Genomic DNA, 24739 nt, shown 5'->3' with positions numbered 1-24739 from the left:
GAAACAGGTGACCTTGCACATCCCTCCCTCCCTCATCCAATTTACTTGCATATCATGGAATCACCTCCCTGATGTCAGGGTCCTCTTCCAGAAAGAAGGACAGAAACAACAACAATTTGTGCACAGAAAAAAAAAAAGAATTTTTCTCTCTGCCTCTCCTGTCCCTCTTTTCCTCTCCTCTCCTATCTCCTTTGCTCTGTCCTCTCTTTTGTCTTTCCTTTCCCCAATTCTCTACATTTCTCCCTTCTGGTCTTCTCTTCCTTTATATATTGTGTAGGATAGAAAAATGTTCAAATATACCTAAATTAAGCCAGCCAGCTGTCATAGATTATGGGGTGCAAAGACAGGTGACAGTAGAAAAGTGTAATAGACCCTGGTGAAAAACAGCTGCTCAAAAAAGGATCCTAATTCAGAGCAGAGGTAGTTGATTGCTCATCTAAGCCTGAGACAAAATTTTTGCCCTTCAGTGGCATTCTCCATTCCCAACACCCTAGGGAGATCCCTTTTGGATTGTCCCAGAAATTCTAATTCACTCTCTTGCTCCCATCCCATAACTTTGTTCCCTGGAGCTCAAGGTGGGGTAATAAGGGGGAGAGGAAATTCTTATCTGTTCTACTAATACCATTGACTAGGTTAGCTGGTACTTAGAATATCTGTGTATATGTGTGTATACACATATACCTCTGTGTCTAGTAAATAATCATGTCTAAATAACCCCAAATAACTTTGGGGTGAGGGAAGGATAGAATAAAAAAGAAAAAAAATACAAGATTTTTGTTTGGTTGTATATTTGAAAATAATAGCAAGTTGTACATAGTAGATTTACAGTTTCATGTCCAATCATCTTTTTAAAAAAAATGTTGTACCATACCATGTCATGGAAATGTTTATTTTGTTCCATAAACTAAAAATAAAATTTAAAAAACAAACAAAAAAATGCTTCTTAGGCATCTGATAAATGAATGAAACTGTTAGGCTGTTTGGATAAAAAGATAATCTGTGATCTCAAGGAGCTTATTTTTGGGGAAATTACAACATGAATGTGAGTAAATTTAGTATAGGAAGGAAATGAGGAATCCAGGGGTTTTATGTGTATCTGAGAAAAGAGAATGCATTGACATTAGAGAAATTAAAGAAAAGGTAGTATATGAACTGGGTCATGGAAGATGATAAGGAAGAAATGCAAAAAGAAAACAAATTTCAGATGAAAGATAGGGATGAGCGATCATTAAAGTGAATGTATAAAGGTGGGAGATTGACTTGTTAAAGTCTAAAATTAAAAGCAAGCCAGTTTTATCTGGAAAATAACAGATATAATAAAAAAATTAACATCATTTCCCAATAATAATATTTTGGTAGCTTGTAAAGGGTGGATTGGAGAATAGAAAAGGGGAGGAGATGTTCTTACAATACTAATGGTAAGACTGAAGGGGAAGAATCTAAAGTAAGATGTTGGCAATATGAGTGGAGAAAAGAAGATATGCATAAAAAATGCTATACATTTCGTATATAAAGGCAACTTATGGGTTATTCAAGGTTGGGAAAAAGTGTATAAGATGAAGCCAAAGTTAGAAGTGAAACTGTTAAGGTTCAGAAGGGACCCCAAAAGGTTGGGAGTTGCAGATCAGTGTCATGAGGTGTCTCAAAAGAATTTGCAGGCTTGAACCCATTTTCTAGTTAAGGGGCAAGGTATATTGTAATTGTTATGCCAATTGAAGCGGGCTAAGTTTAAAAAGAATTTAGCAAAGAACCAAGAGTAAGAAAATAAATAGATAGATCCTAGGCCAAGCTCCATTTGGGCTTTTTTTGTGTCCTGATTGACTCAGATTCAATGTAAATAGCAGTTATTTCTGCTTGGGTCAGAAACCCTGAGAGCCTTCCTCTCCCAAATTCATTTATTAATTTATTTACTTTTATTGTTTTGGGGCTAGGTGAAAGAGGAGATTCTTTGCTTACCTAGCCTTAATCACTTAATCACTGAGGTGTGACCTCAGTTAAACAATTTCTTATTTTAAAAAAGTCAAAGTCTCCCACTGCATCCAGGGCCATCTCCACACTCCTTATCTATATCTGGCCACTGAATTTAGATGGCTCTGGAGAGGGAAGTGAAACAGGTGACCTTGCACATCCCTCCCTCCCTCATCCAATTTACTTGCATATCATGGAATCACCTCCCTGATGTCAGGGTCCTCTTCCAGAAAGAAGGACAGAAACAACAACAATTTGTGCACAGAAAAAAAAAAAAAGAATTTTTCTCTCTGTCCCTCTTTTCCTCTCCTCTCTTATCTCCTTTGCTCTGTCCTCTCTTTTGTCTTTCCTTTCCCCAATTCTCTACATTTCTCCCTTCTGGTCTTCTCTTCCTTTATATATCATCACTCTAGTTGCCTCTAGTACTTTTTTCTCTTCATTTTTATTCCTTTTTCTTTTCATTCAATCTTTGTCTTTCTTTCCTTCTCTATTTAGATGCCCATAGAGATTAGTTTTCATAGCCACTGCCATTCAATAGGTTTCACTTTATTTTCTTCAAATCAATTTAATGCAATGAGCACTTATTAAATAACTAATAAAATATATGCTAGGCACTGGGGATATTATTAGAAAAACTAAACTCTTTCGAGCATCAACAAATTTGTGCTTCACTTTGTGAGTCTGTGAATGTGCTAGTGAGTGAACTATGAGTAATATACTATCTTCTTTAATCATCTTTCCTTTTATCTTTTTCTCCTCTTCTTGGTTGTATTTTTTAAAAAATTCACAGCCACTTTCCCCTATCTTCCAAGATTGTTCTGAAGTAAAGATAAATGAAAGGGTCAGACTGCTGAAGGCCTGATAATCAAGGTATTGCTATACTTTCTTTATAAAATGATTTCTTTCAAAAACACTGATTTCTAAAATTCAGAGATTAAGTGAAGGCGCACATCTCCACCCTCTTTGTGTAATCTTTTCTTTAAAATTTTGATCATATTCCTATTAAGACTTTATCTTTTTAAGACTGAAGACTAATTTTCAGAAAGTGTTTCATGATTTGAAAACTCCTCCATTGCATGTGTTTCCCTTCAGGAAATTATTTTATGTGTGCCTGCTTTGAAGGCTAACTGTCTTTTCCCTATCTAACTCACATAGCTTTTGGAAATTATGTAGCAGTTCATCTCAGTTATCTTTTACTTCGTAATTTGGAAGAGCTAAGTGTTAGCTGCCTTTGAAGTGTTCACTGAAAAGCAATAATATGCAGCAGAGAGGGCTAGATGGGAGTCAAATGACAAATCCTGATAACTGCAAATCTGAGATCTCAAATAAATCACTTTTCTTACTGAGGTCTTTGTTTCCTTATCTCTAAAACAAATGTTTGGATTAGATGGCTTCTGATGTCCCCTCTAGTTTGAGATCTATGACAAGCTTATCATAGTCCAAATTCAATTTCATTTAATAAAGGTAAATTAAATGATTTCTAGGTATTGAGAAAAAAAGATAAGAAAATGAAGTAGTTCTCAATCTTAAGAGGTTTCAATCTATGAAGATGAAGTAGTAAGAAGGGAAATACATTTTATATATACTTGAATCTTGTTGCCTCAGTTTCCTCATCTGTAAAAAGGAGCTGGAGAAGGAAATGACAACCACTCTACTATCTTTGCTAAGAAAACCACAGATGAGGTAAAGAAGAGTTGGACAAACAGTGCTACTACTGGGCTTATACCCCAAAGAGATACTAAAGAAGGGAAAGGGACCTGCATGTGCCAAAATGTTTGTGACAGCCCTGTTTGTAGTGGTTAGAAGCTGGAAAATGAATGCATGCCCATCAATTGGAGAATGGTTGAGTAAATTGTAGTATATGAATGTTATGGAATATTATTGTTCTGTAAGAAATAACCAGCAGGATGAATACAGAGAGGACTGGCGAGACTTACATGAACTGATACTAAGTGAAATGAGCAGAACCAGGAGATCATTATATACCGCAACAATACTATATGAGGATGTATTCTGATGGAAGTGGATCTCTTCGATAAAGAGATCTAACTCAATTTCAATTGATCAGTGATGGACAGAAGCAGCTACACCCAAAGAAAGAGCACTGGGAAACGAATCTAAACCATTTGCATTTTTGTTTTTCTTCCTGGGTTATTTCTACCTTCTGTATCTAGGATATACTGTGGCATATTTAACATGTATAGGACTGCTTGCCATCTGGGGGAGGGGGTGGAGGGAGGGAGGGGAAAAATTGGAACAGAAGTGAGTGAAAGGGATAATGTTGTAAAAAATTACCCTGGCATGGGTTCTGTTAATAAAAAGTTAAGAAGAAGAAGAAGAAGAAGAAGAAGAAGAAGAAGAAGAAGAAGAAGAAGAAGCAGCAGCAGCAGCAGCAGCAGCAGCAGCAGCAGCAGCAGCAGCAGCAAAAGCAGGAGGAAAAGGAGGAGGAGGAGGAGGAGGAGAAGGAGGAGGAGGAGGAGGAGGAGGAGGAGAAGGAGGAGGAGGAGGAGGAGGAGGAGGAGGAGGAGGAGGAGTTGGACACAAATTAAACAATTGGGCAAGTGGAAATCTGCACTTACTTTTAAATTAAATACTCACTTGATGACAGGAAAAAATAATGATGAATGTTGGAGGGGATGTGGGAAAACGGGGACACTGATGCATTGTTGGTGGAATTGTGAACGAATCCAGCCATTCTGGAGAGCAATCTGGAATTATGCCCAAAAAGTTATCAAACTGTGCATACCCTTTGATCCAGCAGTGTTTCTATTGGGCTTATACCCCAAAGAGATACTAAAAAAGGGAAAGGGACCGGTATGTGCCAAAATGTTTGTAGCAGCCCTGTTTGTAGTGGCTAGAAACTGGAAAATGAATGAATGCCCATCAATTGGAGAATGGCTGGGTAAATTGTGGTATATGAATGTTATGGAATATTATTGCTCTGTAAGGAATGACCAGCAGGATGAATACAGAGAGGCTTGGAGAGACCTACATGGACTGATGCTAAGTGAGATGAGCAGAACCAGGAGATCATTATACACTTCGACAATGATATTGTATGAGGATGTATTCTGATGGAAGTGGATTTCTCTGACAAAGAGACTTAACTGAGTTTCATTGGATAAATGATGGACAGAAACAGCTACACCCAAAGAAGGAATACTGGGAAATGAATGTGAACTATTTGATTTTTGATTTTCTTCCCGAGTTATTTTTACCTTCTGAATTCAACTCTCCCTGTGCAGTGGGAGAACTGTTCGGTTCTGCAAATATGTATTGTATCTAGGATATACTGCTACATATTTAACATATATAGGACTGCTTGCCATCTTGGGGGGGAGGAGGGAGGGAGGGGAAAAAACGAAACATAAGTGATTGCAAGGGATAATGCTGTGTAAAAATTATCCTGGCATGGATTCTGTCAATACAAAGTTATTATTAAATAAAAAAAAAAAAGAAAAAAAAATTAAATACTCACTTGAGAAGAAAAGCCTATATTATTAGCATCTCTCTGAAGCTACACATTTTCCTCATTGGATGTGGATATTAAGAAGGTACTGCATATTTGTGCAGTCAATTTGGTTTGGCCCATAGAATTTAAGCTTCCAGAATAAAGTTATACTTAAAATTATTTAGTGAATGAGAAAGTACCTAAAATAAAGTTACTCTTCCCTTTTTACTTGGGAGTAGAAGCAAGTGTAATCTCTTCAACTCATTTCAGCTCAAGTGAGGGTATATGTTGCTATTAATTTTTCATTTTGAAAAATGAGGGGAAAAATCAATCTAATTCAGCAGATGTTTAGGCAGCAACTACTATTTGAAGCTACTAGCCTCTGTGCTTCAGAGACACAGGTAAGAAATGGTTTTTGACTTTGAAGAACTTATAACCTAAAGGAGGGGGAAGGGAGGAGGACATATATATGGATCAGAATCACATATTGCATCATAAGACAAGTAAGAGAAAGTAAGGTAGAATGTTCTAGGAAAATATGAGGAGAGAGAGAGAGAGAGGAGAGAGAGAGAGAGAGAGAGAGAGAGAGAGAATGAGAGAGAGAGAACTTTCAATTGGAAATAATCACACACTGACAAATTGCAGTGTTCATATATGAAGTCACCAATAAATGCTCATTAAGCTCCCTAAGATGAAAAATGAATTTATAGGAGTAATTTTCCAATTCTCTGCGTGTGAAACTGTTTTTAAACCAAAAATATTTTCTTGGAAAACTCATTCAAATCAATTTAAACAATGTAAGTTGACAAAAGATAGAATATACTGTAGTTTCTATAACACTTGGAATATACATTATTTTTTTTTACATGTTTCCTTATGCATCATGTTAAGAGGAAAAAAAAGAATAAAAGGGAAAACCATAAGAAAAAAAAGAAAAGAAATATAACATGAACATATCATATGATGATGTATATTCAGTCTCCAGTCCTTTGTTTAGATGGTAGATATCATTTTCCATCCAAAGATAATTGGGATTTCCTTGGATCACGGAACTACAAGAACCAAAACTATCATAGTTGATCATCACACAATCTTGCTGTTGCTGTGTGAACAGTGTTTTCCTGTTCCTGCTTGTTTCACTCAGCAAAAATTCAGTTTCCAGGCCTTTCTAAAATTAGCCTGTTCATTATTTTCATAGAATAATAATATTCCATTACTTTCATATACCCCAATTTATTCAGCCATTCCCTACTTGATGGGCATCTATTTATTTTCCAATTCTTTGCCAGCACAAAATGAGCTGTTATAAACATTTTTGCATATGCGAGTCCTTTCTTCTCCTTTCTTTGGGAACCAGACTCAGGAGAGACACTGCTGGATCAAAGGATGCCACAGTTCTAAACTGCTCTCCAGAATGCTTGGATCATTTCAAACTGTACCAACAATGCATTAGTTTCCAAATTTTCCCACATCCCCTCCAACATGTGTGATTACCTTTTCCTGTCAATCTGAGAGGTATGTGGTTATTTTACTTTGCATTTCAAAGTTGTTTTAATTTTCATTTCTCTACTCAATCTAGTGATTTAGGGAATTTTTTCATATGACTATAGATGGCTTTAATTATTTCATCTCAAAATTGTTTGTTCATATTCTTTGACATTTATCCAATGGGGAGCTTTATACTCTTTTCATCCTGCCACACTGCCACTCATGTGGATGCCCATTTGATTAAAAACTGCCTGCCCTATTAGCCAAAAGATGGATGAATTTTGCATTATTCCAAAAAATACATACAATTTTCTTTCCTCTTAGAAATTGATCAAAGAAGGGAGCTACTAAGAGAGCTAAGAGAGTAATTGAAGGGACTTAGCTAATTTTCTGCGGTAAGACAGAAGACAAGCTATTAGAAAGCAAATGCTGCTTAAAATGGGGATAAAATTGTGCTTGTTTGTATATTAAAAAACATTCTGTTTTCAGGCAGTCATGATGGCATAAGCAAATAAAACTGGAATCCAGATGTTAAACAGTAAGGTTAGCTTTCATTGCCCTATTATTACATTAATCATGGTTTTAAAAACAGCTGAATGGTAAAAGGAAGCTTGTGTTAAAAGCTATAGGAACAAGTCATTGTTTTATTTTGCTTCAATATATGGTTTTGAATAAGGGTCTGAGGAATAGTTTTTGAAAAGGCTCCATTTAATCATATGAATAAAATCTCTATTAATATCAGGATGACTTCAACATAGACTAGACACCAGCTTCTGAATTTGTCATAGAATTAATTCATTTTTCAGAATCACAAGAAATGAAAGAAGAATGTAATGTTGTAAGGAGCACTAGATGGAATACTGTCTTTGGGATTCCTAATTTAGAGCCTTCAAATGAGGACACCTCACTGGAACTCTTATCACATCTTCGTTAAGAGCACCCATGTGAATAATTACAGGCAATCCTAGAGCTTGTGGACAATATATTTGAGGTTTAGAGAAATCCAGAGTGTTCCCATGTTAGAAAGATAGTACTATAGTCTATTAGCCTGAGCACTGAACTGGAAGATGTGATTCTGGTGTTCTATTTCCAGCTTTTGCATTGACTTCCTAGAGTATAAGTGATTGTCTTTTGAGTTAATATGTACCCTAATCCCCCACCCCAGGAAATAAAACTACAGCATCATCCATTTAAAGTTGGAAGGGACCTCCAGTCCATTAAGATGAATAAGGCATAGAGTAGTTAAATGATTTGGTCAGAATCACATAGTTAGTAAGTAAACATCTGAGACAGGATCTGAGTCCAGATCTTTCTGATTTCATGTCTATTGTCCTATCCACTACATCAATGGTATCAAACTCAAATAGGAACAAAGGTTGCTAATAGGTAAATAAAAGATGCCTTTGGGGTACATTTACTTGGAAAATCATGTTATTATTTACATTTCATTGCTTTATTATTACTTAAATATCCTGTTTATATTTTAATCTAATACTGGACTTCTGGGGAGTATTGTAGGCTAAATGCCAGAGTATTTGGCATTTCATACTTGCATCATACCACCTTTCATAGCATACTTCAGAGGACTCTGAAAAAAGTTCATGTAAGATTTTTTTATGTCTGAGCTGTGCTTTGGAAGAAGCTAGGGATTCCCAAGGCTGAAGTGCATTAGAAGTATTTCCAGATACAGGGAAAACTCCTGTGCACAGCTAGCCTTACACATTGAGAACTGCAAGGACTTTGTTGTACAAGTGTGCCATTGGCCAAAGGGGCCTTTTTTGGTGGCAAGTATTTAGATAATTTGGAATGGATGATTATTTGGACTATTCACAATTTTAGTAATTAATGCTATATGGTAAATGGTATTTTTGACCTAATTTCAGAATTCTCATGACAGATGTTTTCAAGCTCAAGGTATTTCTACCATAAAGAGATCTCTATAATAACAGTATTAAATTCATAAGTATCATAAACTCAAAGTTGGAATATACTTTAGCAATTGTCTGGTCCAATGTCATGATTTTACAAATAAGGAAACTGCCTGGAGAAACTTATCAAATTGTTCATTGTCACACTAGTAGTAAGTGGCCTTATTAACAATCTTCATGGATACCATTAATCCCTCCAAAGTCAATTTGTTTGTATAAAAACCCAGGTCAAGTCTTATTTTGCCTTTCCTCTTCTTAATTATCAATAGAGATAGCATAGTTTAGTCAGGAAATGCTAAATAGGAAGACAAGTGAGATCTGAGAAGATCAGTTCATTTTCTGCTTCTCTTTGTGGAAAGAGTCCTGCATTTGGAATCAGAGGTCCTGGGTTCAAATATTAACTCTGTTACTTTATACCTGTTTGATATTAAACAGATCACTTAATCTCGCCAAGACTAGTTTCCTTATTTGTACAATGAGGAATAGATTCTGCTCAAGTATCTTGCTTGTTCTGGTTCCTGTAATTATTTACTTCTGTAAGTTCTTTCCTCTCATATTTTCACTTATATTCTCACATAGAAACTATATTTATGTTAGAGAGAATTGAGTATGTGAGGCTTCTCCAGATGAAATGTGATATATGCATGATATATAAAAAATACAAAAATACCGGATGGGGTAAGGATGGGATGGAGAGAATTGCCTGGATAATTCAAGCAATGAATCAAACTAAAACCAAAATCAATCATTCAAACAAACAAACGAAGAAACAACTAAGGTTGTAGCTAGAATTATCAAGATAATTACCTCAATGATCTCCCTTTATTAGGCATGGATAGAAGCAAATAAAATTTAAATCAAAGCCAATTTCTAGAATGAAACAAATCAGAGCTCAGTGTGAGTGACAAAGGGTAAAATGTGACCCTCAGAATATAAATTACAGTTTTAGAGTCTATAGCAGATCATTCTCATGTTCTTTGAGGCCTTTTTTGATTAAGAAATAAAACTTTCTAAAAATAATAAACAGTTCCATTTAATTCACAGCAGGCAGCAGCAGCCTGTATTTCTGTGGGAGTGGAACATGAGTAACCCAGGGCACAATTTGGCCCTAAAAGTGATCTAAGTGAGCATAGGAAAGTTATAATTTTTTTTCTTTTTCTGGGCCATATGTTCAATTTGTCAGTGCATATTTCTTTGGAAACCAGGCCATTTTGGGGATAGGAGCAAAATCCCTGTTGCCTGTATTTCTGTTACAGAAAACTGAGTATGTGAGGCTTCTCCAGATGAACTGTGAACACTTTTGACATTTACAACCCCATTTCCAGGTAAATGATGTATTTTCATTTTAAAGAAACCTCTTTCCCTTGTGGTTCTTAAGCCTGCCAAATTACACTAGGAAATACAGAGAATGTGATGGATTTATTGACCAGCAGGAAGAAAATTCTCTGGAAAAGGAAAGCAATAATATGTCAGTTACATAGAGTTACATCTTAAGAATTTAATAGGGAACAATTAGAATGGATCCATGAAATACCTTGGTTCATACAGTTAGAATAGACACTGCAGTACAGATAAGATTTATTTACTAAGACAACTCTCCAATGCAGCAGTTTGCCAATCAGCTGAGTCAGATTTTCTCAAAAGTTCCAGGAAACTTTTCTAAAGAACCTTAGGAGGCAGACTTTTGTGATGATATGATAAACAAATGTTTGTTCAGTTAGAAGTTAGAATCATTTTAAAGTCTTCAGATAGTCCTAATATGCTTTGATTCTTTTCCAAGAATTACAGACATGAACATCTTGACGTTATAGCATTCACTGGTACACGGTAGAATCCTCCCCATTGCTTAATAGAAGACATCATGAATTGCTTCCATTTTACACACACACACACATACACACACACACACACACACACATCCTTTGTTGCTTGTCTTTCTGGAAATCTACCTCTTTAAATTTACCTATGTTTATTGTCAGATGACAGATGCACAGCCTAGCCTAGAAGTTTTTCCACCTTCATAGGATTTACTAAAAAGTTCATGCTATGCATGGCAATAGCCTTTAAGGACAGAATTATCTGCTTACCAAAATTCCAACAGAGTGGAATTTTCTTGTAATGCATATTCTTATTAACAAACACACTCCATGTTCCTTTTGTGTACAGAAGACATTAGAACATTATCACTATATATTTTTCTTCTCTAGTATTTTATTTAATCTCATTAAATGTAAAGATAATTTAAAAAAATAATTTTTTGCAAGGTGATTGGGGGTAAATGACCTGCCCAGGGTAACAAAACTAGTAAATATTAAGTATCTGTAACTGAACTCACTTCCTCCTGATTTCAGTAGCAGTGCCCTATCCACTGTGCCATTTAGTTGCCCTTGAAATAAATTTTGAAATATATTTTTAAAGCTTTAAGTTCCTTCCTCCCTCCCTGATCATTGAGAAGGCAAGAAATTTAATATAAATTATACATGTGTAGCCATGTAAAATATTTACATATTAGTCACATTATGAAAGATAATATGCACCAAGGGAAAAAACCCTCAAAAAATAAAGTTTTAAAAAAAGTATGGGATTTTGGGGATGGGGCCAAGATGGTGGGGTAAAATCAGGAAGCTATTCAAGCTCTCCCAGTTTCCCTGGAAAATCACATGAAACCAAGCCTCTGAACTGAGTCTGATAGATTGAAAACACTCTCCAGATCAAGATAGAATGGAAAAATTAAAAGAAAGGTCAGGCTCACTGGGGTCATAAAAGAATTCATCCTTCCTCAGATAGATTGTGGGAAAACTGGTGAAAGGATTTTACTTACAGCAAATCAGCAGCTAAGACCCTCAGGTCTAGCTCAGTAGTGGAGCAAAGTGGGGAAAATTCCAGTCCCAGATCAGAAATCAAACTCTGGAAAACTAGGCTGTTTCCTAAAAAGAACAGGCAAAGCTACCTCTTGCAAACACAAGGGGTACTTGTTCTCAAAGCCAAGCCTCAGAGCTTCACAGAAAACTTGGGACAGCCCCCTTTCCCCCAGGAGCAGAGCTTCACTTTAAAAGTTAAAAAAGAAAAAAAAAGAGGAAATACCAAAAAAAAAAAAAAAAAAAAAAAAAAAAAAAAAAGAGCAAGAAACAAACAAACAAAAAAACCTTGACCATAGGAAGCTACTGTGGTAACAGGGCAGAGCAAAACACAAACTCAGATGAGGACAGGATATTCACAGAAGTAATCTCAAAGAATGATATACATTGGTCTCAAGCACAAAGAGACTTCTTAGAAATGCTCATGAAAGATTTCAAAAGGCAGATAAAAAGGTACAAGAAAAAAATGAGAAAGGATATGACAAGTATGCATGAGAGAATCAACAATTTGGAAAAGGAAGGGAAAAAAATTATCTGAAGAAAACAACTCTTTAAACAGTAGAATTAACCAAGTGGAAAAAGAGATACAAAAGCTAACTGAAGAAAATCACATTAAAAACTAGAACAGAACAAATGGAAGCTAATGACTTTGTGAGACAACAAGAATCAGTCAAACAAAAACTAAAAAGAATGAAAAAAAATGTGAAAAAATCTCACTGGAGAAACAGCTGAACTGAAAAATAGATTCAGAAGAGACAGTTTAAAAATTATTGGCCTACCTGAAGGCCATGATCAAAACAAGAGCCTGGATACCATTCTACAAGAGATCATTAAAGGAAATTGCCCCAGTATTTTAGAAACAGAGTGGGAAATACTGATTGAAAGAATCTACCCATCACTTCTAGAAACAAATCCCTCAAGGAAAATTCCAAGGAACATTGTTGCAAAACTCCAAAACTATATTTTCAAGGAAAAACTACCACAAGCTGCCAGACAAAAACAATTCAAATAGCAAGAAGCAACAATCAGGATTAAACGAGCATTTGGTAGCTTTTACAATAATGGATCAGAGGGCCTGGGATACCATATTCTGTAAAGCAAAGGACCTGGGGTTACCACCAAGAATTAACCATCCAATGACATTCAGCATCATCTTTCAGGGTGTGATGACCAGCACCCTGGATACCTTAGAATCAGCTGGAGTCAAGAGAAGCAAAAGTCCTTAGTCTTTATTCTTGGTCTTTAGGGGTAGGATGGAAGCAGAATCTCTGCAAACTCCTTCTTCCTCATCTACTGCCAAAGTGACCCTCCACTTCCTAGACCCTCCTACAATTCTCTGTATACACCAATTATTGAGCCAGCACAGGATAGTGGGAAGGGCCATTTCCCCAAGCACATGCCCATAGAATATTGTCCAATCAGTAATTAGCCTTAAGTGCTTGAATTGACCTCAGTGCATCCACTCAAGAGTTTCAGCCCTCTACATCTCCCGCTTTCTTTTGTTTTAGAACACAGGTAGTCATGCCATCCCTGACTTCTCAGGAAAGGAGGTGAAACACCGAAAAGGAGGTGATCACACACCCCTCCCCCCGATTTTCAGGAAGGGAGATGAAAAGCACCAAAGGGAAGTGGGGAAACCCTAGTGGGTTTCTGGGCTGAAGGGTCTTATTAGAAACAGGTATGCACAAACCCATCAGCATGGGAAGTATTACACAAGCACATAGAAATAACACACAGGCTATTAGTGATGACTTGCCCCACAACCAGTGCAGGCTCAATTTGGTGCAACAAACATGAATTGTATATGCAAGTAGTGATATAACAAACAACATAAATCAACATGGTGTTGTAAAAAATTTCCAAAAGTCTTAGAAGGAAGGTATATAAACAACAGTCACACATATGCTTTTTTCAGCAGCCAAGAGATAGTCCAAAACCAAGCTATTGTCTATTACTTCACATGTCAGGGAATTCAATGATCCCCACATGTTTTTGAAGTCCTAAAAAGTCTTTTAATGTGTTAAGGAATCTAACTATTCCAGCAGATTTTGAAGTCCTGCAACAGTCTTATTATTTCTCAAAAATCCAATGATTCCTGAGGTTTTCAAATCCTACAACAGTCTTATCATGTCTCAGAGAATCCAATGATTCCTGAGGGTTTGAACAATTTTTGATGTCCATGAGTCAAACATGAGACAAATACCATAACTGCCATTTTCTTTCAGTGGTGGGCACAGTCAGCAATGGAACCACTCAATGTTTCTTGGGTCTTCTCCTTTGTTTCAAGGGTCTGCTCTGTCTCTTTCCAGTGGACAAGGTAAATATAGCTCATTGGCATCCATCTGATTCCTTCTCCATTTGTAGAGATACAAGCAAACCCTTTCCCCCAAGCAGTTAGCCTATCTGATTCCTTCCATTCACCACTTTATGGGTCTCTCCACATCACCTGGCAATTATCTAAAGATAGTGGAGCTGCTCGCACTGGACACTGCCCTTCTGGCGGGTTATAAAACCTGTCTGCTGAAGCCAGTTCCTCTTTGTCAAAAATCAATAAGTTCGTAGTATAAAGAGCTAGATTTAGAAGTTCTCTAGGGTCACCTGTGGCTCAGAAGGTGATTAAGTCTTTCGATTATTATTTTATCTTCTTGTTGTAGATTTTCAGGGCAGCTTTCCTTGATAATTTCTTGAAAGTTTACATCTAGGCTTTTTTTTTTTTTTTTTTTTTTTGACGTCATGGATTTCATGTAGTCCAATACATTTTAGATTATGTCTACTGGATCTATTTTCCTGGACAGTTGTTTTTCCAGTGAAATACGTCATATTGGCTTCTATTTTTTTTCATTTTTGGAGTTTTTTCTTTCTTTCTTTTTTTTTATTTATCTTAAAGTCATTAGCTTCCAAATGCTCAATTCTAATTTTTCAGGTATCATTTTCTTTAGTGAGCTTTTGTACCTCCTTATTCATTTGGCCAATCCTACTTTTTTTCCCTGCATTGAATTTCTGTGCCTTTTTTTGGCCAATTCAGCTTTTCAAGACATTCTCCTCATTGGCTTTTTGTATGTCATTTATCATTTGACATGGTCTGGCTTTTTTAGGATATTATTTTCTTCACTATGTTTTGTGTTTGCTTTATTAAACTGTTAACTCCTTTTTCATGATTTTCTAGCATCATTCTCATTTTTCGTCCCAATTTTTCCTCTACTTCTCTCACTTGATTTTCAAAATCCTTTTTGAACTCTTTGGTGGCCTAAGATCAATTCATATTTTTCTTGGAGACTTTGGATTTGGGGGCTTTTTTATCTTCTTCTCATTTTTTTTTTTATCTTCCTTGTCATTACAGTAAATTTCTATGGTTAGATTATGGGGATTTTTTTCGCGTGTTTTTTGCTTATTTCTCTAATCTATTATTTGATTTTTAACTCTTTATTAAAGTGGAGTTCTGCTTCTAGGATGGAGGATGCAACATCCCAAGCTTTAGGGATTTTGTGTAGCTATTTTCAGAAGTACTTACAGAAACTTGTAACTTTTTGGTTCTTCTAACATGGTATGATCTAAGGAAAAGTGTGCTCACTACTCTCCTGAACTCTGTTCAGGGCCATGAGAGAATATTCTTTTCTGCACTGGAATTTTGAGCTCCGCTGTGGCTGCAAGATATAGGGTTCCTTCTTGCCCTGGGACTGCCACTCAAAACTGTAATTCAGATATAAGTATGGATAAAGTTATAGAGCCCTTTTCAGTGCTAACACAGAGTCTCCTTTAATCTCATTATGATCAATTGTTCTCTCTTCCTATCTGTATACTGTGAGCTCTGGAACCTCCCAAGGCCTGCTTTTGTTTTTCTGGGCTCAGCATGTGTTGGCCATTCTCATCCAGGTATGACAGACCTTCATTGCTGATCTTCTAAGTTGTTTTTGGCTGGAAAAAAATTTCATTCCATCCTTTCATGGGTTCTGCTACTCCAGAAATTGTTTTATGACATTATTTAAAAGTATTCAGATTATTTTAGAGAAAGCTCAGATGAGTTACTGTCCTTCTTTGCCATCTTGGTTCTGTCCTGTAAGAACATTATTCAATTGAAGATTTAGGATAGTGTAAAATATTCCAAGGATTGTTCAAGACCATAACAAGGAAAATTAATTACATTCATCAATAAAATAGAGTATAATTGAAAATGAAAATGTTGTTGAGAACTGAAAAAAATTCCTGGCCAAAATAGACTAACACTCAAAAAACAAGCAATCATCTCCAAAGGGACCTGAAACCTGGAGTATGGTTTAAACTTTTTGAAACTAGAAAATGAGTAAGCAGACCTGTAGAAAAAAAATACTAGAGTACTAAGAACTGGGGTAAAAGGTAATTTTAACTAGAACTCAGTTTTTGTTTCAGGCTATGAGAAAACTGATAACAAGATAAGTTCAAGTAAGCTGGTATTTCATTATGTACCCTGCCCCGACCTGAATAGATATCCTTTACTTTCAGTTGATTTGTAAGTCTTGTTTCCATTAAGATAAATTTCTGATAATTTTATTGATTTTCTAAGAAAGATAATTGTTTTGGAATTATAGAACTTTCCAAATGGAAATGAAACATTGCAAAACAAGAAAGCAAACAAATAAACAAAACTGTCATATGTCACTAAAGACTAATATTTGTTCAAAAGATGGATGTAAGAAGTTTTAATACATTATGAACTTTCCTGATTTAAACCCCTGCAAAAAATTTGAATCAAAAGGGGAAAGGGGGCATACTTTGGACCATATTATCAAGAAGATGGGAGAGTAGACACTTTCTTTGATGTTATGATTTCTTAAATCTTCTCGAAATCAGAATGATAAAAGATAAAAGATAAAGAAATTGCAACTATTTTCAAGTTCAGACAAGAATCCTATTGAAGAAAAGCTCTGATGAACTAACTGGAGAAAAGGTTGAACTTTAATTGCAAACATACTCATTTAGCATCCTCCTCTGCCACTATGAAGCCATTATGTTCTATCTGGGTTGTCCAAACTTCTTCATTGCATTTCGCTATACTACAACAGAGCTCATGAAAAAAAAAAAAAAAATTTGAGAACTAGGGCAGGCCAGTAGTGTTTGGAATTCTACTAAGTTTATGGTGAAATGTCCTGCAACTAACTTGAATGAGTTATGCATGCGATGAATTTACTTCTGGTGGAGATTAAAACTGGTAAAACATGATTTCCTTAGCATGTAAGGAGGCTGAGATAGCTTTGAAGTATAGCATCAAGAAAATTGCTATAAAAAGCATATGGAGTCAGAAACAGTGATAGGAGAATAAAAGAAAAAAGACAATGGTTAAGTAGAAGTAAAACTCAGTTAAAAATCTTTTTAACTTAGGGAAGATAAGGTATTATTTAAAGGTATTCAGAGTATTTTAGGGAAAGCTCAGATGAGTTACTGCCTTTCTCTGCCATCTTGGTTGTGTCCTATAAGAACATTATTCAATTGAAGATTTAGGACAGTGTAAAATATTCCAAGGATTGTTCAAGACCATAACAAGGAAAATTAATTACATTCATCAATAAAATAGGGTGTAATTGAAAATGAAAATGTTGTTGAGAATTGACAAAATTTCCTGGTCAAAATAGACAAAACTGACTTCAAATAAACTAAACCCATTCAAAAATCTATAAATAAACATTGCAAAAAAAAAAAAAAAAGAGCCAACACCTGATGACACAGAGCTCCCCACAGAATCCTAACACCAGATGATACCATAGCAAGATATTCTTAAATGATTGAAAAGAACAAGAAGTAGAATTGTGGTTACATGGCAGAAATAATTAGCAAAATAGAAAAACTTGAATTCACAATAGTTAATCTGATAAATGAATCAAAATCAGAAAAGGGAATTGGTAATGCAAATAAATAGAAGTGAATGACAACCTGGAAAAAGAATTGCAAAAAGTTAAAGGAAAACTTGATCCCCATCCAAGGAAAATACATTAAACTTAGAATTTATAATGCAAAATTCTTTTAAAAATGAATGTTAAAAATTTTTTCAATGTAATTGAGAAAGATTTAAGTAAGATACATTAAAATATACCGATATCAAAAATAAGAGAGTATAGGGACAAATTTAGAATAACAGACCTTTCAGAAAAAGCTCAATGCATAAGGAAATAATAATGAAAGAAAACCATCCAAAATTTCTGAATATAGGGGAAAAGTAACCATTGAAAGAACCCACAGTCCTCCCCATAGCTAAAAAACCTCAAATTCCAAGACAAAGTGATTACATTGAACAATTCCATGAAAAACAATTAATTCTGCAAGTGAAAATGAGAAAGATCTTTAAATAGTAGGAAAGGAAATTATAACAATATGAGATTATGTTGTACTCACCAGAATTCTCAGAAGAGAATGGAATGATGTGTTTCAAAGAGAAAAAGAGCTCAAGATGCCACCATACATAATATACCCTAACCTGAGACAAATTATTAATGTTAAATAGATCTTCAATAAAAAAGAAACACTAATATTTTAAAAAGCCAAACCAGGCCTGAACAATTTTCTGTCTTTGCAGACAACTAGATTACTGTAACACAAAAATAATAAACAAATGCAAAAACCAATAAATGACCAGATGATTAATTAAATGCCCCATAAAAATGAAAGAGGAAAAAGTAAATCAAAAAGAAAACGACAGCCCTAGGTAGCCCTAGGTTACAATAATAGCAACAAAATAATAATAATAATAATAATAGAGAAACCATTAAAAATTTTTTTCTAAAAGGAAAAAAAAATGACAACCAAAAATTCAAATGCAATAACTAACTGTGGAGAAACAGATTTGGAACAGACAACATGTAATAATACCTTATCTATAGGTGAATCAATGATTTTGTGAACTATGTTATAGAATAAGAGGATACATAAAAAAATAGAGGCAAGGAAAAAGAGGAGAATGTATATATATATATATATACATATATGTCAATAAACATTTGTTAAACACTTTCTTTATGCCAAGCATCATACTAAATGTTAGGGATGAAAAGAGAGGCAAAAAATTCCCTTAAATACTCAAAATCTCATAATATCTACTGAAATACAATAAGTTTAACAATGAATTATTCATCTAATAAAATGTATCAATAGATCAAGGAGGAAGGAAAATTAGAAAATTTTTAGTTTTACAAGAGATAGAAACTAAATAAGAATGTGTGAAGAGGCCAAATGAGATATCAAAATAGGGAAAGAAATGGAAAATTTAAGTTTCAGTGGTAGAAAGAAGTCTCACTTCTTTCTGTGCACTTTAAATGTGCACTTTTATGTGCACTTTAAAATGCATGTCACCTATAGGGATTTGGTGCTTACACTCATTTTGCCTCAAGAGAAAGTGATTTAACTGACATCCTGAAATGTGGAAGGACATAAAGCCAGGGAAGAGACTTCAAGGCAACTGTGGGTAGGAAATGATCATGAGGGGTGGCAAATGTCAAAAAAAGATCTGTGCAATCAGAGACAAAAGAAAAAAAATTCCTACCCTGGAGGCAATATCCTCTCTATTCCCTGCAGGAATTGGTATTTCTAAGAGTAAATCATGACAGAAAAAGTGGACCAGTAGGGAAGATCTAAAAGGCAATAACATAAAAACTATTTAGAAGAAAGAACTCAAAATTGATGCCTATGAAAAATACAGAGATTTAAAGATGGAATACATATGAATTCCATGAATCAAAGAATAAAAGTTGAGAAAAATAGAAAGAGAAATAATGAAAAGAATTAGGCAAATAAATGTTTTTTTTAGAAAGATAAAGCACAGAATATGACCATTTAAGGCTGAGAGAGTAGAAAGAGAATAGTGAAAAGAGAGTTTATTTGCCTACTTGATTCAAGAGAAAACAAAAAGAGATTTCAATTAACTGATAAAAGCAAGGAAAGAAAAAGGAACTAAGGGAAGTGGAGCCAAGATGGTAGAATAAAGGCAGGAATGTGCTCATCTTCTTCCCCAAACCACTTCAAATTCCTTTAAATTCCTCTAAATCAACAGCAGTGCTAGATGCTTCTAAACCTCTCAGCCAAGGAGTACCAGGGAGGACTCCAAAAGTCAGTGAAGAGGATCTATGGCCATAGGGTAGGAACCTGGTGTGCAGTCTCAGTGCAGGCTGTAGCAGTGGAGCCCTGGACCCAAAACCATAGCCAGAGTCAGTTGAGCTAAAATCTGTTGATTTAGCACACTAGATCTTACAGCTATAGTGGGACAAAACCACTTCTAACAGCTCCAGGGCAGAAGAGAATGCTTGTGGTCAGGTTCCTAGAAGGAACCCTGGAAACAGAACCTTACTTCATTCTTTTTTATTTTAATAATAGCTTTTTATTTTTCAAAATATACGCAAAGATAGTTTTCAATATTCAACTTTACAAAACCTAGTGTTTCAAATTTTTCTTTCCCTTTCTCTTACTCTTTCCCCTAGGCAGCAAGTAATTCAATATCTGTTAAACATGTGCAATTCTTCTATATATATTTCCATATTTATTATGCATAGCCCTACTTTAACAAAAAGTTAAAAGGCTAGTAATAAGCTAGGAAAATGTGCAGACAACAAAAAAAAGTTACTAACCATTGAAAGTTATTAGGATGATAAGGATGATCAAAACATACATTCAGAAAATGATAACAAAGCCAAAGCTCCTAAATCCAAAGCCTCCATGAAAAATAAGAATTGGACTCAAGCCATACAAGAGCTCAAAAGGGATTTTGATAATCAAGAGAGACAGAAGAAAAATTAGAAAAAGAGTTGAGAGTGGTACAAAAGGAATTGCATAAAGTTAATAAAGAGAAGAATAACTGAAAAAGAAATATTGGCCAATTGGGAAAGGAGGTACAAAAGCTCACTGAGGAAAATAATTGCTCAAAAATAGAATTGAGCAAATGGAAGCTGTAGAGGGCCAGAACTCTGGAGAAGTATATTTGAAACAAAGATACTTATAACAAGGTGTTAGCTCAGTGGAATTTATGAGATAATGGTTCTCTAGTTCACATGTATCTAGTATGATTTAATGATATAGTCACTCTATTTTGATATAATGATACAATCACTCTAATTGGCATATACTCAGTATGCTGTAATGATGTAATTGTAATAGGGTATTTAAGGGTTGAGAGAACTGGGGACAGAGTCAGTCAGTCAGAGTGAACAGACTGTGAAGGAGACAACAAAGACTTTACACTCTATTCCTGACCATCCTCAAGGGGACTATCCTGTTGAGACCAAGGCCCATCTGGAGGAACTCCAGAAAGTTAGCCCGGATATTACAGGAAGCTAATGATTTTATGAGAAATCAAGATACAATCAAGCAAAATAAAACACAAAAAAAGTGAAATACCTCATTGGAAAAACTGACCTGGAAAATAGATTCAAAGTTAATTTTAAAAATATTGGTCAATTACATGAACTGATGCTGAGTGAAATGAGCAGGATCAGGAGATCATTATACATTTCAGCAATGATACTGTATGTTGATCAATTCTGATGGACCTGGCCATCTTCAGCAATGAGATGAACCAAATCAGTTCCAATGGAGCAGTAATGAACTGAACCAGCTATACTCACCAAAAGAACTCTGGGAGATGACTAAGAACTATTATATAGAATTCCCAATTCCTATATTTTTACCTGCCTGCATTTTTTATTTCCTTCACAGGCTAATTGTACACTATTTCAGAGTCTGATTCTTTTTGTACAGCAAAATAATGGTTTGGACATGTATACTTATTTTGTATTTAATTTATACTTTAACATATTTAACATGTATTGGTCAACCTGCCATCTAGGGGAAGAGTTGCGAGGAAGGAGGGGAAAAATTGGAACAAAAGGTTTGGCAATTGTCAATGCTGAAAATTATCCATGCATATAACTTGTAAATAAAAAAACTATTAAAAAATATTGGTCTACCTGAAAGTCATGATCAAAAAAAGATTCTGGACATCATCTTTCAAGAAATCATCAAGGAAAATTGTTGTGATAGTCTATAACCACAGGGTAAAATAGAAATTGAAAGAATCTATTATCAGCTTCCAGAAACATTATAGCCAAATTCTGGAACTCCCAGGTTGAGGAGAAAATATTGCAAGAATGTAAAAAGAAACAAATCAAATTTAGTGGAGCCACAGAAAGAATAACATAAGATTTAGCACCTTCTTTATGAAAAGGGCCAGAGGGCTTGGAATGCGATATTCTGGAGAACAATGGAGCTAGGATTGCAACCAAAAATCACCTATCCAGCAAAACTGAATATAATCCTTTAGGAGAATGGTGATCATTCAATGAAATAAGAGTATTTTCAAGCATTTGTGATGAAAAGCCCAAAGCTGAATGGAAAATTTGATTTTCAACTAAAAGACTCTGGAGTAGCTTAAGGAGGTAATAAGGAAAGTGTTATCATAAGAGAAAATAAGGTTCATCTGTTTACATTTCTATATGGAAGAATAATAGGTGTAACTCATTAGAATTTTCTCATGAATTAGTATAGACGTATGGAAGGCAAAGGTGTGAGTTAAATATAAAGGGACAAGTTTTTTTTAAAAAAATGAATAAAGTGTGAAAGAGGAATGTATTGGGGAAAGGGAAAGGAAGAAGTGGAATGGTGCAAATTATTTGCCATTATAAAAGAGGAAAGAAAAATCTTTTATAAGGAAAGGGTGAGAGAATCAACCTTAATCTTATCTGAATAGGCTCAAAAAGGAAATAACATACATACTCGATAGGGGTATAGAAATCTATCTAACCTTGCAGAAAAATAGGAGGGGAATGGTATATGGGAAGCAGAAGAGAATGATAAAAAAAGAAGATGTACTGAGTGAAGGAATGGCTAGTAACAAAGCAGTTTTTAGGAGGGACAGGATGAAAGGCGAGAGAATAAATGGGGGGGAATACAGTTAGCAATAGTAATTCTATAAATAATTTTGAAGCAAGTTTGTTTAATAAAACCTTATTTCTCAAACATAGAAGGAACTGAGTCAAAGTTAAAAAAAAAAAAGAGCCATGCCTCAATTGTTAAATGGTAAAAAATATGATGTGTGCCCCAAAGGGCTTTAAATTCATGCATATCTTTTGACCTAATATTAAGACTATTTGGCATGAATATCAAAACAGATTTTTAAAAAGTAACATGACCTATATACACCAAAAAATATTCATAGTAACTCTCTTCTTGGGAGAAAAAAGGAAACCAAGAGGATGCCCATAAATTGGGGAATGATTCAATAAATTGTGATGTGCAGTTATGATGGAATATTATTCTTCTATGGAAAATAATGAGGTGGATGCTCTCAGGGAAAAAAAAATTGGAAAGTCCTCCATAAACTCAAGCAAAGTTCTGGGCTGAACAGCAAAATCACTCACAGCTTTCTGTCTCTGGCTCTGCCTCTATTTCTCTCTTTGTCTCTTAACTTTCTCTAACTTTTATCATCATCCATACACATTCCTTTATTAACAACTTTCTATTTCTGTTGATAGCACTATTAATAGTCTTCTGGTCAGTCAAGCTTGAAATCTTGGAATAGTCTCATTCCCTCTCCCTCATCCTCATAACCCCTGTCATATCCAATCCACTTCCAAGTCCTCTCAATATGCTCTCCATTCCATCTCAGATCTATCTTCTCCTTTCCATTCTAATGGCTACTATCCCACATAAAATCATCATATGGCACTTTATGTTCATATGCAAATATGCTGTGATCATTAAAAAAACTGCATAGGAAGATGGAAATTATCCTCTTTTTTTCCATATAAAATTAGCAAGATAGATTCTCAGCATTCACCATCAGACTTAGGATACAGTCATTCACATAATAGTTCATGTGATTACAATTTTAAAAAAATCATAAGTGATCTTGAGTGTGTTCTTAAAATGGCCTTTTATCCATTTTTTAAAAATAAGATTTCATACTGGAAAGCCCAGCATGTTATTGTTTCTTGTTCTTAAACAGAACCATGACATCAGGGAGGTGAGATGCAAGTGAATTGGATTTAAGCAAGAGAGTTCTGTGCAAATTCACCAACATCACTTTCTTCTCTGGAAACATACAGTAGCATGATATAGATCAGGACAACTGAAGATGGTCCTCAAAGCACCAAGAAACATTTTATTAAATGAAGACATCTTTAGAAAATAAAATCATCAAGAGTGTAACAAAGGAAACAGAGTTTCACTATGAGTTTAATTACTTGCACTGGTAATTTGGATAGCTGTTATTGTTTTTAAATTATTATAGTGTAAAACTCTTGTAATTACTGAGTTTGCAAATAGTCTTCCTGAAGCTTATATAAAATAAATACAAGCCCAAACTTTGGCAGTTGTGCTATGTATCGACAATATGAACCTCCAAGTGTGAAATACACAATCTATTTTGACTCCTCTCACTTCAGTTTTGTTCTACAGGTTTTTAAGCATCTGTTAAATGCAAACTAAGTGGATATTTAAAAACAGTCACTCCCCTCAAGTAACCGACAATCTACTGGGGGGAATATAATATAGATTCAATAATTTTAAAATGTTGGAGGGAGTAATAGGGACAAGTGAAAGATTAATAAGCTCTAATAAAATTTGAAGAGGGAGAGAACTGTAACAAATGAGTTTGCAAGATTGAGGGTAGTTTAGGAATTAATGGAGGAGGTAGTATCTATATTTAGCTTTGAAAAAATTGCAGTCTAAATATAATTGAGCAAGGTTTAACATATTAAAATGCATAGAGTTGGAAAGCTGAGTTCTAGAAACATCTTATTAATCCAATTTGATATAGTTATAGAGTGAAAAAAGGGATATATATAGACAAATTAATGATAAGGGAACTAGTATCTTAGAAGGAAATAGAGAAATTGAGGATGAAGACAAGCTTTTTTAGAGGCAGCACCCATGTAGTTATCATCATGATAGCTCTTCTCCCGAAAAGCTAAAGCTTAGACAGTATCAGTGAACCTTTTCCTCCCCCCTCCACTAGACTCTGCTTGAGACAGCCTTCTATTTTGAAACCAGCCTTACTGAAAATGATAGGGGTCCCCTGTCACAACTATCATAAG

The sequence above is a fragment of the Antechinus flavipes genome, chromosome 6 (genome assembly GCF_016432865.1).
Source record: "Antechinus flavipes isolate AdamAnt ecotype Samford, QLD, Australia chromosome 6, AdamAnt_v2, whole genome shotgun sequence".
Lineage (NCBI taxonomy): Eukaryota > Metazoa > Chordata > Mammalia > Dasyuromorphia > Dasyuridae > Antechinus > Antechinus flavipes.
The sequence above is the reverse complement of the archived record's forward strand: the minus strand, read 5'-3'. Positions refer to the sequence as shown.